This window comes from Oryctolagus cuniculus, chromosome 4 (assembly GCF_051225735.1).
Source record: "Oryctolagus cuniculus isolate XC-2025 breed Fujian yellow rabbit chromosome 4, ASM5122573v1, whole genome shotgun sequence".
In the NCBI taxonomy this organism is placed as follows: Eukaryota; Metazoa; Chordata; class Mammalia; order Lagomorpha; family Leporidae; genus Oryctolagus; species Oryctolagus cuniculus.
In genome coordinates, this window is record NC_142870.1 from 144,023,578 (window position 1) to 144,041,875 (window position 18,298).

At 43.1% G+C, this 18,298-nt stretch overlaps 1 protein-coding gene across 1 annotated transcript in view; it reads right to left on the reverse strand.

Annotated features, from left to right (window-relative positions):
• The window catches only part of ARMC8 (armadillo repeat containing 8), an 862,269-nt gene that overhangs the window by 591,577 nt on the left and 252,394 nt on the right, over positions 1-18,298 (reverse strand). The window lies entirely within an intron of this gene.

Below are 18,298 nucleotides of genomic sequence, written 5' to 3' on the forward strand. Positions count from 1 at the left end.
TGTGATTCACAGCTCAGAGTGATCTCACATGGCCGGTGCACTTCACTCATCCAGGCTCTGCTCTGTCCCGAGCACTGACTCACTCTGTGGTATGTCCTCTGCTCCCACTCAGAGTTCCATCCTCAGTGGGCAGGGAGCTCTGATCCCCATAGTCTGATTGAGTGGCTGTGCAGGAACCTAGCAGAAACTTGTGAATTTCCAAGTGGTGGGAGGAGGAGAGGCATTGGGAAAGAGGGTGACTCCCAATTATCTCCATGGTGCTAGGGGCTGTGCTGGGTCTCTGGCCCCCACTGTCCAGCACAGCAGAGCCTGAGAGCTGCCACTGCACTGCTGGGCCGGGCTGGCCCCATGGGCTCAGTCTGCCCTGCTAGAATGCAGGAATGTCTCCAGTGCCCCTGGAAAGAAGCTGGTTAAGAACTTGGCCCGTGACTCCTCTCATGACGGCACCTCCGCTGCAATCCCTGCCCTGAGCAGTGGGGGTGGGAACCTTGTGGGTTGCCTTTCTGATGTCTGGGAGCCCCAAGTTTTCAGGGGACCACTCTTCACTGGGCCAAGGAGGATTGCCCAGGTGAGAGGTCTGCACAGATGGACTCTCCCTACACCCACTCCCTGCAGATGGAAACTCCGCTGCCCTGGGGGCCACAAACACTGCCTTGTTTGTCTTTCTCCTCTCTCTAAACTGCTGTGCATGATAAGGATGTCCCCTTGTGTTCCTACTTTTCTCCTGCTGCCTCTGATGCTCTTCCTCAGGCACCTGTTTGTAAACATAGCTGCTCTGGAGTTACCTCAGGGGAGGAGGAGGCAAATACTGCGCTTGAACCAAATCTCCCATACAAATAGTTTTTTCTTTTCTTTCTTTTTTTTTTTTTTAACAAATGCTTTCTAGGCTCTCCAGCAATACCTTTAAAAACAGATATTCATTCATTTATTTGTTTGTTTGTTTGAAAGGCAGAGTTAGAGGTGGAGGGGAGAGATCTTCCATCACTGGTTCACTCCCCAGATGGCTACAATGACCAGAGCTGAGCTAATCCTAAGCCAGGAGCTTCTTCCAGGTTGCCCATGTGGATAGAGGGGCCCAAGTACTTGGGCTATCTTCCACTGCTTTCCTAGGCACACTAGCAGGAGCTGGATCTAAAGTGGAGCATCCAGGACTCAAACCAGCACCCATATGGGATGCTGGTGCCACAGGTGGTGGCTTTACCCGCTGTGCCACAGTACCAGCCCCTCCAGTGAGAGTCCAAGGGAAAGTGAATCAGGACACCTGGGTTTTGCCCCACAGCCCCACTCTGGCCACCTTTGTGAAGCTTTCAACACCTTCTACTCCTGGTTATCACTTCATGGTTATCAGCTGGTTTAGATGTCATTGTGGGTCAGACTGTAGGTTGTATGACAGATATGCAGAGACCCTCTGTGCTCTAAACTATCCCTGTCTGTTTCTTAAAGAGTTTTAGTAGTTAATAAAGCAAGCCAATTCTTCCTGGCCTTTCCCTTACGTTACCAACTAACACCATTTAATTGTGATTGGAATTGTGGGTGAGTTTGAGTACTTTCCCCTTCAGTGTTAGTATTTACCTAGTACATTCTCTAGCCTTTTCTGTTGAAAAATATTCTGTTGTATGGAGGGACAGTGTTTTATGTCTCTATTTATTTGTCAATCTATGGCCATCAGTTGTTTTCACCTTTTGGCTCTTATGAAAATAGTGCTGTGAACACTCACGTTCAAGTTTTTGAATAGACACGTGTTTTCATTTCTTTTGGGTATATAGCTATGAGGAGAATTTCTGAGTCATCGACCACCTCCATGTTCAACCACTGGATGAACTGCCTGACTGCTTTCCAAAATGCCTGTACTATTTTACATTCTGGCCAGCAGTTTGTAAGGTTTATGATTTCTCCAATTTTTGCATTTGACTACATAGGTAAGCAGTCATATATATTAATTTTAGTAGTTTATCAGTTCCATTTGCTTTTATAATTAATAGTGATATCTTCCAATATTTATACCTTCTTGTGTTAGTTACCAATTTTATATTAAAATTTTTACTATTTTTTTATTTATTTGACAGGTAGAGTTATAGACAGTGAGAGAGAGAGACAGAGAGAAAGGTCTTCCTCCGGTTGGTTCATTCCTCAAATGGCCGCCTCGGCTGGCGCTGCACCGATCCGAAGCCAGGAGCCAGGTGCTTCTCCTGGTCTCCCATGCGGGTGCAGGGCCCAAGCACTTGGGCCATCCTCCACTGCCCTCCTGGGCCACAGCAGAGAGCTGGACTAGAAGAGGAGCAACCGGGACTAGGATCCAGCGCCCATATGGGATGCAGGTGCTGTAGCTGGAGGATTAGCCAAGTGAGCCACAGCGCTGGCCCCCAAAATTTTTACTCTTTTTTATTTATAATTTTTAAATTTATAAAAGGTGAACACATTTTATGTATTTAATATATATAGAGTTAGGAGCCTAGTGATACTTCCCACATATCCCTCCCTCTTGTCCACACTCCCACTCTCCCTCCTCCTTCCTTTCTTATTCTTTCTTTTAATTTTTACAATGACATACTTTCAACTTATTTTATATCATAAGATTAACCCTCCACTAAGTAACAAATTCAACAAATAGTAAGAAGAAAAACACTGTTCCTCAACAGTAGAGACAAGAGCCATAAATAATAATAATCAGTTCTCAAAATGTCAGTTTTGCTCACATATACTCCATTTTTTGAACTCTGTTAGTTCCATAAATCAGGGAAAACACAGTATTTTTCTTCATTTTATATTAATTCTAAACAATATTGCCAAGAGAACACCTGTTATTCTTGTTCCTGATTTTGCTGTTGTTGCCACTGGTGCAAACTTAGGTACATATTGGGATCATCTAGAGATTTTTAAGAAAAGTGCTAATGGTTGTGTCTCAACCATGAGGCTTTTATTAGTGAAGCTTGGTTTTTTTGACTTTTAAAAACTGTTTAGGTGTTTCTAATGGGAGGCACTTGAGAAACACTGCATAGTGAACATGTATCTGGGTCACACCATTCACCACTTTCAAGTGTAACTATTAATATTTTTTGTCTATTTTTCCCAGGAGGATCCTGATGGAATGAATTTGTTTTGTATTTAAATCCAGTGTGTATTTTTCATTTTTTTTTCCTGCAGTTGAGTTTAAATTAGTACTGACGTTAGGGCACAGGGCAGAGAGTAAGTTTCGGGGGGAATCAGAGTGTAAAAGTATTTTTGCTTTACCAGTCCTTAGTCTGGTATGTCTGGCCAGAATCCTAGGCTTCTACTGTGTTTCTGCCAGGAGCTCATGCCTCTGGTCAGGCAGTGTAATTTCCACCATGAGTGGCCACGGCGCCGGCCCAGAAACCCTCACCTTTAAAAGTCTGAGGCTTTGGGACAAGCTGTCGTACTCACCATGCGTAAGGGGGACTCATGGTTCTTTTCTCAAAAGGGCCCTTGTGTATGTTCCCCTTGCCAGGAAATTTGCAGTAAACTATACCTCAGGTCCAGCTGCGCACAATGCACATTCGATTATGGAAGAGACTAAGCTTTGGACACAGTGAACTTGGTAGAAAAATGAAAACACTACAAAGATTAGTTTTCCTTTCCATTAGCAAGGAAAATCAAGTGTTGTTTTTGTTTAGTTCTATCATCTGTTTTTTTTTTAATCTTTTTTCCCCCAAAGAAACATTTATTTAAGGAGTACAAACTTCATGCATTTCATAAATACAACTTTAGGAATACAGTGATTTTTCCCACCATATCCACCTTCTCACCCACACTCCCACCCCTCCTCCTCCTCCCTCTCCCATTCCCAGTCCCATTCTCCACTAAGATCCATTTTCAATTAACTTTATACACAGAAGACCAACTTTATACTAAGTAAAGAGTTCAACAATTTGCACACACACACACACACACACACACAAAACTGTTCCTCAACAGTCGAGACAAGGGCTCAAAGTCATTGCACCTTGAAGTTAATTTCGCTTTTTTTTTTTTTGGTAAAGATCTGGGTAATACACAGAAAAATATTTCAGAATCATATAGCTGTTAGTTTTTCTACTTTTCCAAAGTTAAGTTTAATTACTACTAACAGTGAAGAAAGGATCTTCCATTGACGTTTAGATGGAAATTTCGCTTGTTAGAAATGTGTTCAGGGCAGGTGTTTGGCCTAGTTGTTAAAAGGATGCCCATTTATTTCTTTTTTATTTTTTTGACAGGCAGAGTTAGACAGTGAGAGAGAGAGAGAGTCAGAGAGAAAGGTCTTTCTTCAGTTGGTTTACCCCCAAAATGGCCACTGCGGCCAGCACGCTGCGCGCAGGTGCAGGGCCCAAGGACCTGGGCCATCCTCCACTGAACTCCTGGGCCACAGAAGAGAGCTGGACTGGAAGAGGAGCAACTGGGACAGAATCCGGCGCCCTAACCGGGACTAGAACCCGGGGTGCTGGTGCCGCAGGCGGAGGATTAGCCTAGTGAGCTGCAGCACCGGCCAGGATGCCCATTTCCTCTGTGGGAGTACCTGGGTTTGAGTCACAGTTTTGTTCCCAGTTCCAGCTTCCTGCCAATGTGCACCCTGGGTAGCAGCAGGGTTCCTGCCACCCATGAAGGAGACCCAGATCGAACTCCCTGCTCCCAGTTTTGGCCTCATCCAACCCCAGGGCCATTGGAGGGCTTTTGCCTAGTGAACCAGTGATTGGGAGATCTCTCTCTTTCCATCTCCCTGACTCTCAAACAACAACAACAACAATAACAACAACAAACAATTAAGAATTCTGTTCAATTGCAGCACAGAAAACCTCATCACAGTGGCTAAAACAGAAGTAGCTTTAATTTTCTCATCAAACAAGAAATCTGGAGGTGGGTGACTGCTGTCGTTGTGATGCTGAAGAATCTCGTTGGTGACAAGGCGGACCTGCCTAGCTTTACCGAGCTGACTTATCTTCACGCAGGTTCCCTCCATGGGAGCGTGGTTCCTGAAGATCCAGAGAGCTGGTCTGTCTGAAGCAGGAAGGACCGGGGAGGCCATAGAGCAGCCTTGCTGAATCCGAGCCTTCTTCCGCCTTTCCAAAGATCAGAATACAACAGCTTGTCCCAAAGCCTCCTGGGGACTTCACTGTCATTAGCCAGAGCAGTGTCACACAGACCCCGCATAGAAGTGGGGTTAAGAAAGTGGGTATCTCATTTGGCTCCGAGAACCCGAGTACCCTAGCATGAGCCGGGCTTTGTTAGCTGAGAATAAGTTGGAAATACGGACCAAGAGAGCCAGCAACAAATGAAGTGGTTAGCTAGGCTTAATGTTTCCTGAATTTTCTTTTGCTTCATTGACTACTCCTTCTTAGCCTCTAATTATCCTTCTCTGCCAGAGTTTTAAAGGTGAGGGTCTCTGAAATCTTGATTCTAGCCTCTCTTATATTTTCCATTTTATGATTCCTACTTAGGCAATAGCATCAACTTCTATAACCCTATAAAACACTGTGATTCCCAAATTTATGTCCTGATCCCAAAACTCTCCTGAAAGCTCCAGAATTTAAAAAGAAATATTGTTCAAAATTAGTTGAATAATTACTAACCATAACTAATAATTATAATAATTACTAACAATAATGTCTGTCTCCTCTATTAAAAGACCTGGTACTGTGTCTTGAGTTTTTTGTTTTTAAAGATTGTATTTATTTATTTGAGAGGCAGAGTTACAGACATGAAGAGAAAGAGAGAGAGAGAGAGAGAGAGAGAGAGAGAGAGAGGTTAAGTTTCCCTCTGCTGGTTCACAGCCCAAATGGTCGCAACTGCCGGAGCTGGGCCGAGCAGAAGCCAGGAGCAGGAACCTCATTTGGGTCTCCCACGTGAGTGCAGGGGTCCAAGTCCTGAGGCCATCTTCTACTGTTTTCCCAGGGCATCGGCAGGGAGCTGGATTGGAAGTGGAGCAGCCAGGACACAAACCAGCACCAGCAGGAGATGCTGGCATAGCAGGCGATGGCTTAACGTGCTAAGCCCAAGCCCCAGCCTCACCGTGTCTCTTAATCGCTGCTGTAGGCCAATGTCTAGCTTAGGAACTTGTACTTCTGGGTGCTCTAAGATAATGAAGGTGTTTCCCTAGCTACTGCTGATGGGCCACAGCCCAAACCTCCAGCCACCGTGGTGAGCAGTGCTGGTAGGTTTTTGCAGGAGCCCATAGTGGACTGCCAGCCGCAGTCATGCCACTCGGAGAAGAGGGGGAGCAACCTCCTGGGGTCTGTGGGTGACCACGCCATTCCACCTGGAAATGGGTCTCTCTCTGCCCCTCTGATGGCCAGCTATTTCTTCAGCTGTCACAATGAAACTCCATAAAAGAGCAAGGTTCACCATGTCCGAGACTGAGATAATGAAAACAGGCCTCTGTGAAACAGTGAGAGAGCCCATCTGTAAGCATAATGCTTGGCTTCGTGAGAAGAGACAAGCAAAACACCCACAGAGCAAAAAAAGGCCGAGGAGCTCCGATAGAGGGGGCAAGAGCAGAGCACGGTTTGATACTGACTTGTACTGAGGTATAAAGTGAATACGATGCTAAGAATGTCTTTATTGAAGCACGATTAGAGAGCACATTAGGTTTATATACAGGAACAACTGGAGGTCCTTCCCATAGTTAAAATTCAGAAGGTCTGGTGAAACTTTAACATTTCAAGAATCAAAGATCCATCTCCTAAGTGTATGTTCAGAAAAGACTGCATTAAAAAGAAAATAAAATCTTGTTTATCATGGGCTTTTCAATTGAAAGACTAAAGACCAGAAAAGTATTGAGCAGCACCTAAAATGTTTTGAGAGGAAGAGTTTGTGATTGGAGGGATTGCTACACTCCTCGGCCAAGGAGGTGACAGGAAGAGATTCCTAAACCAATTCATGAGGATTCTCGAAGCCGGCACTTATAGGCCCTGAAAAGAAAGGTTGTTCTGGAATAAGAACTGATTCATGTTCTCAAGTATAGACAATGCATTTGTAGCACTCACTGAGACAGTGATTTGTTGGATTCTCTCCCATTCTCCTTACCCCAACTCCCAACTCTTGGATCTATACTATTGAAACAAGTATTGGTGATATTTTAATTCTCTTGTCTTAGGATTTTTCAAGGGCTTTCCAGCTTTTCTAAAGTCAGTTTTGCATACTCAGGAATTTATAGTATATAGAGAAGTTAGTAACCATGAGAACATTACAAGTGAAAACCTATGGGATGTGGCCAAAAATGAACTTAAGGCCTAAATATGACTAGCAATGTTTTAGAACATGAGAAAGTTTGAAAAAAGGTCACTTTTCAATGCTAGAGATTAAGAAAAAGTGCTTAAAATTAATTGGAAAAAATAAAGAGGAGACAAAGAAAGAAAAAATTCATGCAAACTTTGAAAAATGCAACCATTAAGAAAAAGAAAGAAGACAGAAATTAGTTTCATTCAAAATATCAGTTTATACAAACTCAATCAGTTGTAAAAATTCAACTTGATACATATACTTTTGATAAATGTGACAGAGCAAAAAGATAGAAAACACAAATACATAATGTTAGGGAATACCACCATATGAATTAAGAGGCTAAATTTCTTAAAGATTTATTTATTTGAAAGCCAGAGTGACAGAGAGTGATAGAGACAGAGAGAAGAGAGAAAGAAAGAATTTCTCCCTCTGGTTTGCTTTCCAAATGCCCGTCACAGAGCCAGGACTGGGCAGACCAAAGACAGAAGCTGAGACTTCCTTCCAGGTCTCCCAACTGGATTGCAGGGTTCCAAGCATTTGGACCATCTTCTGTTGCCTTTCCAGAAGCAGTAACAGGAAACTGGATTGGAAGTGTAACAGTTGGGACTCAAACCAGCACTCCGATGTAGGATTGTGGTGGCACAAGTGGTGGCTTTATTTGCTGTACCACAACACTTGCACCAGCTAAAGGTTTTTTTTTTTTTTTAAAGAAACTAATAAGTATAATGTGCTATTGATCCTAGTAAACACTGAATAAATGGATGGTTTTCCACAAATTTTTAAAATAACCAAGATTGGCTGAAAAAAAAAGTGGAACACTTGAGTGGAAGAAACAGCAACAACAATAATGATTTTTAAAATGGTTACAAAAGTGTTTATACAGCACTCTGGCCTCAGAATCAGCCCTTACGGCATGCGGATCCAGCTGAAAAGCCCATGAGAGTATTTCAGGCATGGAAAGCCAAGACACTCTGGCAAAAAAACAAACAAACAAAAAAAAAAAACACAAAACAAAACCTAAATGAAAGATCTCTGCGAGTGAGATCCCAGTGGAAAGAACAGGTCATCAAAGAAGGAGGTACCTTTTTCTGAAGGGAGAAGAGAACTTCCACTCTGACTACAACCTTGTCTAAATCTTGTCTAAATATGATCAGAGTCGGTGAACTCAAAATGCTTCCATAGCCTTGGCAACTCATGACAAGAGCCTAGGGTGATTACTGATGCCATGAACAAGAGTGTCAATTTGTTAAGTCAACAACAGGAGTCACTGTGCACTTACTCCTCATGTAGGATCTCTGTCCTTAATGTGCTGTTCATTGTGATTTAATGCTATAACGAGTACTCAAACCGTATTTTTCACTTTGTGTTTCTATGTGGGTGCAAACTGTTGAAATCTTTACTTAATGTATGCTAAACTGATCTTCTGTATATAAAGAGAATTGAAAATGAATCTTGACGTGAATGGAAGGGGAGAGGGAGTGGGAAAGGGGAGGGTTGCAGGTGGGAGGGAAGTTATGGGGGGGGAGCCATTGTAATCCATAAGCTGTACTTTGGAAATTTATATTCATTAAATAAAAGTTAAAAAAGTGTTTATAACAAGAAAGCTAGGCCCAGATGATTTTTAAAGAACTCAGCACACTTGTAAGAAATACACACTATTTTCTGTGCTATTTATATTGCTCTAAGCAAAGGGAGAAATGAGAAATTTTCAATTAATTTTACAAGGTTGACATGACCCAATACTTTGCAAAGCCTAATGTTGACAGTGTTATATATGTATCCAAAAACTATAGAAGAGCACTTAACAATGTATGAATAAACCATTGGCAGCTAAACACAGGAATTCATCAAAAGGGCATAGTACCTTGTATTAGTTAAGGTTCTCCAGAGAACTAGGACCAAATGAACATGGATATTTGTATTATAAGGAATTGGTTCAGGAGATTATGTGGTCCTGAGATTCTCAGCAACTTGGAGGCTCAGGACTGTCAGCAATGTAAGTCCAGCCTGATAGCCAGCAGGCTTGCGCTCTGAGGACAGCTGGCTTCAGTTCTAGTCCAAGGGCAAATAAAGACAACGTCCCCTTCCAAGCAGTCAGGAGGGAGGTGTTCTGTCTTAGCTCCAGCTGCCATAATAAAATACCCTAGACTGGGTGGGTTAATTGACAGTAATTTATTTTTTATTTTTTTTAAAGATTTAGTTATTTATTTGAAAGGCAGAGTTACAGAGAGGAAGAGGCAGAGAGACAGAGACAGAGAGAGAGAGAGAGAGAGAGAGAGAGAGGTCTTCCATCCACTGGTTCACTCCCCAGACAGCCACAACGGTCAGAGCTGCAACCAATCCAAAGCCAGGAGCCAGGAGCTTCTTCCGGGTCCCCCACATGGGTGCAGGGGCCCAAGGACTTGGGTCATCTACTACTGCTTTCCCAGGCCATAGCAGAGAGCTGGATCGGAAGTGGAACAGTTGGGTCTCGAACCAGCGCTCATATGGGATGCTGGCACTACAGGTGGTGGCTTTACCCACTACGCCACAGTGCCAGCCCTGACAGTAATTTATTTGCTCCCAGTCCTGGAGACTAGAAGTCAAAGACCAAGGTACCAGCATGGTGGGCTCCAGATTTCTTCCTGCCTCCTAGACAGCTGCCTCCTCTGTGTTTGCACAGTGAGAGAGAAAGAAAGAGCAAGGTCTTTGAGGTCTTTGTTGTGTCTTGTAAGGACACTAATTCCATCATGAAGGGCCCATTAGTCTTCATCTATACCTACTGACCTCCCCAAGTCCCTGTGTCCAAAAACCAGCATGTTAGCATTAGGGCTTCAGCCTGCTGATTCAGCAAAGATCATTGCATGCCTTAATTAAGTAGGATTGATACCAGAAAGGCAAAAATGATTCAACAATCGCAATATGTCATGTAAATTAATCAAAGCAAACATTAAAAAATTGAATTGTATCCTTTCAATTAATGCGGCAGACATGTCAAGCTTCAACCTCTGTTTCTTTTATAAGATGATAGAAACTCTTTATTAAACCAAAAGCATTTTAATCTGAACAGCACAATGCTGTGGCAGGAGTAATAATCAGTATGCTCATTATCATTGCTATTATTCAAAGTTTTTTGAACGTTTCAGCCAGAGTGATAAGAAAAGAAAAAGCAATAAGAAAACCAAGAAGGACAAAATTATCATTATTTGCAGATTATGTGATTATCTTACAGGAAAACACAGCAGATTAAATTAAAAACCATTTAAAATAATGACTTTAGAAAGTGGCCCTTATATCAATAAATAGGACCAACAATCAGTAGCTTTCTTGTGCCCGTGGTACCCAGAAAATATGAGAAAACGGATTCAATTTATAACAGTAGCAAAAATATAAGCCAAGGAATAAACCCTCGGCAAACATGCAAGGCCTCTTGGAGAACACTTCAGAGCTACTGAGGGCATAAAAGGAGATGGTGTTTTCAGCAGCAAAAACTCCGCAGAGGCGCTCTGAGTGACACGTGGAGTCTGCTCTCCAGGATAACACACAGTGCAGCAAACAATCTGACTCAGCTTCTAAGATCTCTTTATCTTTGACATTCTGAAATTTCACAAGGAAAGAGCCAGGTGCAATTCTACTTTTCATTCATCTTGCTCACTACCAAGTGGGCTCTTACAATTCAAAGATGGTCTCTTCCGCTTTTAGAATTTTATTCTTTGATAATTTCTTCTCTTCTGTTTTCAAGTTTAGAGACTCCTGTTACTTTTGTTGCTGATATACCTGAATTAATATTCGATGTTTAACCAGTTATGCAAGCAACACAATATATAAATTACTCAGGGATTATAAACGATACATGTAAACTGTTACTGGTAGCTAAAGCTGGGTGAAGAATACACACAGACCCTTTATATTGTCTTTGCTATTTTTCTTTTTTTTAATTGACATTTTTATTACTTTTTTTAAATCTTTTTTTTTTTTTTTTTTGACAGGCAGAGTGAACAGTGAGAGAGAGAGAGAGAGAAAGGTCTTGCTTTTCCGTTGGTTCACCCTCCCCCAATGGCCGCTGCAGCCGGCGTGCTGCGGCCAGCGCACCATGCTGATCTGAAACCAAGAGCCAGGTGCTTCTCCTGGTCTCCCATGCAGGTGCAGGGCCCAAGCACTTGGGCCATCCTCCACTGCCTTCCTGGGCCACAGCAGAGAGCTGGACTGGAAGAGGAGCAACTGGGACAGAATCCGGCGCCCCGACCGGGACTAGAACCCGGTGTGCCGGCGCCACAGGCAGAGAATTAGCCTAGTGAGCCGTGGCGCCGGCCTGCTATTTTTCTTTATCTCTAAAATTATTTAAACATGAAAAGATTACTAAAAATAGATGTAGAAGAAGTACAAGGGAAAGTATAAAACTTGATTGGAAGATGTTAAAGAAGGCTGGAACAAAGGGAAATATGTGCCATATTTGTGACTCTCAGATTTAGGACTTGATAATGTAAAAATGTCGGTTTCTCCTTAGTTTTCTATGGATTCAATGCAATTTCAATAAAAATCCCAATATACTGTGGCAGAAGAAGAACATTTGAATTTCAGGCATCAACACGTACTGAGTGACTAGCAAGAAGCCAGTGTGCTGTTGATTCAAGGACAGAATCAGTGGTGGAAAGAGTAGTACATGGAGGATGGAGCCACTGTCTTCATTGCACAGAGGTTTGCCAGGACTCCTTGTAGGAGCTGACTAGCGTCCTCCACGCCGAAAGACATGCCCACCTGGAACCTCAGAAGGTGACCTTGTCTGGAAATAGAATCTTTGCAGATGTAATTAGTTAAGGATCTTGAATTTAGGTTGGGCCCTAAGTCCAATGACTTGGGCCCTGGTAAGAAAAGAGAGGCCACAGAGACATGGGTGGAAAGTGATATGAAGGCAGAAGCAGACTGTGGTGCTAACTCTACAGCCCAAAGGTAGCTGAGTGTGCTGGTGTCTGAATAGTCCTTCCCCTCAAAAAATTCAAGTGAACACCCAAACCCCCAAAGTGCTGCTGTTAGGAAGTGGAGGTGGTGTCTTGGGAGATGAGTAGGTCATTACTGGAGAGCCCCAAGATTGGAATTAATGCCTTTATAAAAAGGGCCTTTGAGGGCTTCCTAGCCTCTTGCATTGTATGAGGACACAGCCAGAAGGCATCATCAGGCATCTAGTCTTCCAGTGCCTGCATTTTAGATCTCTCAGGCTCCAGGGCCAGGATGAATAAATGTTTGTTGGTTCCAAGCATTCAGTTTTGGCATATCGTTAGAGCAGCTTGAATAGGGCCAGGAGTGAAGCAAGGGACAATTTCTCCCTCAGTCTCCGCAATGAACCAACCCTGTTGAACCCGATTTGGGGTTTGTAGCCTCCAGTGCTGTGAAAGAATGCATTTCTGTAGTCATCAAGCACTGAGTCTGTGCCCTTTTGTGATGGCAGTCCCAAGAAATGAAAACAGCCACATGGGAATCAATGGAGAGAGGAGAATTATAAGTGATACTGGTGAATATTAATATGGAAAAAATGGAATTATATGCTTTAATTACACTTTATTTTTAGAAAATCTCTGATGGATTTAAAACTTAAATATGAAACTTTAAAACTCTTTGCAGAAATACAGAAGATTTTTTTACCTCATTACATAGAAAATGTTAATTAAACAATTGATAATATTGATAACTTTAAAGTTGAGAGCATTTAGTTACCAGAAGAAACCATCAATAAAGTAGAAAGATAATTCTCAAGCTTAGAAAAATGTTCACAAAATATGAGTGACAAATTGTCATTTTCTAGAAATATATGAAACTCTTACAAATCAATAATATTAGTAAACCAGAATCCAGTAGAAAAATAAACTAATGCTATGAGTATTTAATAAATATAATAAATAAAATAATACAATAAAATAAATGCTATGAGTATTTATTTAAAGAATAAAAAACAAAAATGAATTTGTTGAAAGTTATGCAACTTCATTCAAAATTATGGAAATGCAAATTAAGATGGTGAAGTATCATTGTGCACCACTGAAGAGGAAAAAATTGGGAAGTCAAACAAAACCAGGAGTCTGTAGCCCAGTGGAAAGTGTTGAATGCTGCAAAGGGTCTACTATGTTGGCAAATTATTTGGTGACTGGGTCTTACCATGTGAAGCTACATGTACTCCGGTGGTATGGCACAGCAATTCCACTCCTAGATATAAGAATATCCATTCTAGAGAAACATTTGGATCTATGCTTCAGCAGGCATATATAAGAATGTATATAGGGTCATAATTTTTAATAACAACAAAGTGAAACAGCCCAAATGTTAACTGATAGCAGAAATACAAGGTAAAATACTGCATATTCTCACGGAGTGATATTATGCAGTAACAACAAGTGGTATGAATTATAGCTACATGGAACAAAATTGATAATTTTCAACATGAAATTGGGTGGAAAACAAGTCACAGGAAACAATGCACAATACAATAATGAGAACGCAAACAAATATACATTGCGGTCATTCTGTGTCAGACTCACTTGAAGCACTATATGTGCATTACTCCCTTCAATCATCACCCCAGTCATCTGAAAGAGATGTTAGCTCTATTTCCAAATGAGGAGCTAAGATGTTATGTAACCTGTACAAGTTCACCTGTTCTGACGCTGGTAGAGTCAGAGCGTAAATTGGCAACACAACCTTTAGTCACTCTGCTGCCTCTCAGTCTAGCCACAGTCTCTCTCTCTCTCAAAATATCTTTATCCATCCATCCATCTGTGCCTTATCAGTCTGTGTGATGCTATATTTACTAGACTCAAAAACAAGTAAAATTATTGCTTAAGGATATATTAACATGTACCAAGAGGGACATTTTCAAAAACACAGTCACAATGAACACAAAATTCACAACTGTGTTTGCCTCTGGTTGGGAGGCATGAGACAGGAACAGGGAGTTGGAAGCAGATCAGTGATGCTTTGGCATTTGAGTTAGGTGGTGGGCTCACTGCCATTCTAGTGTCATATTTCGAACTTACGAGAAACACTTTCTTTTTGTACGTGTGAAATCTCATACAATACATATAACGACAGTTCATTTCTTGGTTTCCCTCAGATTTCAGTTTCTGTCTTCTATTGTTGTTCTACTTTGCCAGGTAGCTGCTCCATAGCATTTTTTAATTTAAGCAATCACAGATGTAATTTCCAAGATTTCTGTCTTTTTTCCTTTTGCTCCTTCAACATAGTAGCATATACTTTTTTTAAAAAAGATTTATTCATTTATTTATAGGAAAAGCAGAGTTATATAGAGAGAGGTCTCTCATCTACTAGTTCATTCCTCAAATGGAAGCAATGGTCAGGGCTGGGCCAGGCTGAAGCCAGGAGCTCCATCTAGGCTTCCCATGTAGGTATAGAGTCCCAAGCATTTGGGCCTTCTTCTGCTGTTCTCCCAGGCACATTAGCAGGAAGCTGGATTGGAAGTGGAGCAGCTGGGGCTCGAACTGGCACTCATAGGGATGCGGGCGGCATTACCAGCTGTACCACGACATTGGCCCCGCAGCCTAAACTTGGACTGCAGCTGCAGCATCTCCTCAAATCTAAGTACATTCATTGGGTTTCTTTTTAAAGCTACTGTTCCCAGAGTTGTGTCTGCTTCCTCTGGGACCAGTTATTTCATCTGTCATCTTTGTCCTTTTTCAAGTCGTTGTTTTTCTCTTTGATCTGGTGGATGCTGGATGTCAATATGTACTTACGCATGAAGAATAAGGGGATGCAGGAGGGGCTGTTGTAAATCTTTCTTTATAGCAGCAGCTTGCCTAAGGCTGAATGCTGGGGTCACAGGAAGAGTGTCACAGGGATGAACCTGCTTTCCCGCAGAGGTGCCCAAACCCAGACCCAAGAGAGTGAGTGCACTTCCATCTCCTTCTCATTTGTAACTTACGAACATTTCCCTACTTTTCTTTTGAGTTTGACTATACATTTTAAAGTAGTTTTTGACAAAACTTTGTATGGCACATAGGCTGTCCTGGCCAGAAATCTACTCTGTGACTCCTAAATCCTATTACGAAACACCTCCATTTAGAAGATGTTTAGGCTATCTCCATGCACAAGCACCAGGCGGAGCCATCGTCTGTGCGTCTGTTCTCTTCCCGGCTCAGCCGTGTTCACTGCCCATTCTCACCAGGAAGCGAACCCTGAGCATTCCTGACGCATGGGCGCATTACTTGCTCTCCTTTTGAAATCTACAGGCTGTGTGAAAGGTCAGAGTAGATTTCTGAAGAGAAGAAAAGTGTCTGTAGTTTGAGTAGTTGGAATGTCTACACATCCCTCCAGAGTCTGCATGTTGGAAGTTAACCCCTAATGTGATAGTATTGAGGTAGGGCCCTGGAGAGGTGGTTAGACCCTGAGGATTCCACCCTCATGCGTGGATTACTGTCTGTAAAAAAGCTCCTTCCTTCCTTCCTGTCTGGTGAAAACACCTATACACTGCCATCTGTGAGGAATGCACCAGACACCAAACCTGCTGGCACCTTGATCTTGAACTTCCCAGCCCCCAGCACTATTAGAAATAAATGTCCTTTATTTACAGATTGCTCAGTCTGTGGTATTCTGCTGTAGCAGCACAAAGGAATGATCTCTTTTATGAAGTTTTACAATAGCTCCTCAATGCTAAGTGTTGTCTATAGATCACTGTTCCCCCCAAAAGACCTGTTGAAGCCCTAACCTGCAGTCCTCAGAATGTGACCTAATCCGGAAATAGGGTCACTGCAGCTTAGTTAACATGATGCCGTTAGGGTGGCATATGGGATGCCGACGCTTCAGGCCAGGGCGTTAACCCACCACACCACAGCGAGAAGACCGAGACACGGGGACAGTACCATGTGATCAGAGGGGCAGACATTGGATTCATGCTGCCGGGAGCCAGGGGACACACGGACCTTGCTGAAACTGGAAGAAGCCAGGAAGGGTCCTCTCCTAGAGTCTTCAGAGGGAACATGGCCCAGCCATACCTTGATCACCAATTTCTAGCTCCAGAATTGCAACAGTGAGAATAAATTTCTGTTTTTTTCAGATACTAAATTTGTAGGACTTTGATATAGCAGCCCCAGGGACCATACAGATATATTCATGTCTGCTCAATGTAGCGAAAGCTGCAGGGCCCAGCACTGTGGCACAGCAGGTTAAGCCACTGCTTGCGACACTAGCATCCCATATTGGAGCTCTGGTTTGAGGCCTGGCTGCTCTGCTTCCAGTCTGGCTCCCTGGTAATTTGAATGGGAAGGCAGATGATGATGGGCAAAGTGCTTGGGCCCATGCCACCCATGTGGGAGACCTGGATGGAGTTCCTGGTTCCTGGCTTCAGCCTGGCCCAGCACTGACTGTTGTAGTAGGTGAGATCTCTCCCCCGCCTCCCCCCGTCCCCCGTATGTCTGTCATTCCCCCTCTGTCACTTTGCCTTTCAAATAAATAAATAAATCTTTAAAAAAGTATACAGTCACGATACAGTCACGTGAGCAAGGGATGATGATTCTGAAAGCCAGGATGGTGTTCCACTCCAGAGAGGGAGGGAGAACAAGAAGAGGTTCACAGAGGCTTTAACTGTATCTATAACGTGTTACATATATATATATATATATATATATGTATTTAAAATTTTATTTAGTTATTTCAAAGGCAGAGTTATGAGGTGGGGAGAGAGAAAGAGAGAGAGCTTCCATCCACTGTTTCACTCCCCAGATGGTTGCAACAGTGGGGCTGGGCCGGGGTGAAGCCAGGAGCCAGGAGCCAGGAGCCAGGAGCCAGGAGCCAGGAGAGGAACTTCTTCCAGGTTTCCCACATGGGAGGCAGGGCCATCTTCTGCTGCTTTTCCCAGGCCATCACCAGTGAGCCGGATCAGAAGTGGAAGATTCAGGACTTGAACCCCTGCCCATATGGAATGCCAGTGTTGTAGGTGGCACCTTTACCAGCTATGCCACAATGCCAGCCCCATATATGCACACTTTTAAGATGTGTGTTTATTTATTTGCGAGGCAGGGAGAGACAGAAAGAACTCTCATTTGCTGGTTTACTCCCAAAATGTCTACAATAGCTAGAGCTGAGCCAAGCAGAATCCAGGAGCCCAGAACTCAGTCCAGGTCTCCCTGATGGCTGGCAGGAACCCACCTTCTTGGTTCATCACCTGCTGCCTTCCAGTGTCTGCGTTAGCAGGTAACAGGAACATGAAAGTGGAACCAAGAATCAGATTCAGGCACTCTGATTTCAGAAGCGGGTATCCTACTGACATCTACCACTGAGTTAAATGATCTCCCTATGGAATATATTTAATGTAGCAAAATAGGATTTGACAAAATTTGGTAGTGGTTATAAGAAGCTTTGCTATATTTTTTCCTGGATGTATAAAATAGTTTATACAACAAAAGCAGGGGGGAGGGAACCTGACTCCTAAGAAGCAGCTGGGCTATGTGGGAGCAAGATGCCCCAGGTGGCGCCCACTTGGTGGGGCACAGCTGCTGGGGATGCGGGGGGGGGAGGCAGGTCTTGGGCACAGTGGCGTGGTACCCATTGGAGGCGGCTGCACCGTTACAGGCGTTGAACGATTCGGGTTACTGTCCAAGCTGGCATTGCCTTTAAGGCACAAGCAGCTGAAGTGTGGGCAGGTAGATCTTCCTCAAAAGAATTATCAGAAATTAATTTTTATTCATCACCTCAGGAGAGAGTCTGCCTCATTGTTGAGAAGATCTTGTTAATAATAAAACTTTTAATTGTATGGTTCAAGAAAGTTTCAAATGTAATTAGAAACCAGTTAAAATATATTGAGCTAAACTTTTCTTGCCTTCCTCTGCACCTGTCACTCCAGACCGTGTTCACAGCAGCACAGAATAATCCTTCCTTGTCATCACTCATTCTCCCCTGGGGTCTTCTCGTTCTGTCCTGAAAGCCCCTCTCATCCTCTTCTGTGGCTCACTTATTGGCCTGGGCAGACAATTTTAAAAGCATGGCCTTGGGGCCAGCACTGTGGCATAGAGGGTAAAGCTGTCGTCTGCAGTGCCATCATCCCATATGGGCGTCGGTTCGAGTCCCGGCTGCTCCACTTCTGATCCAGCTCTCTGCTATGGCCTGG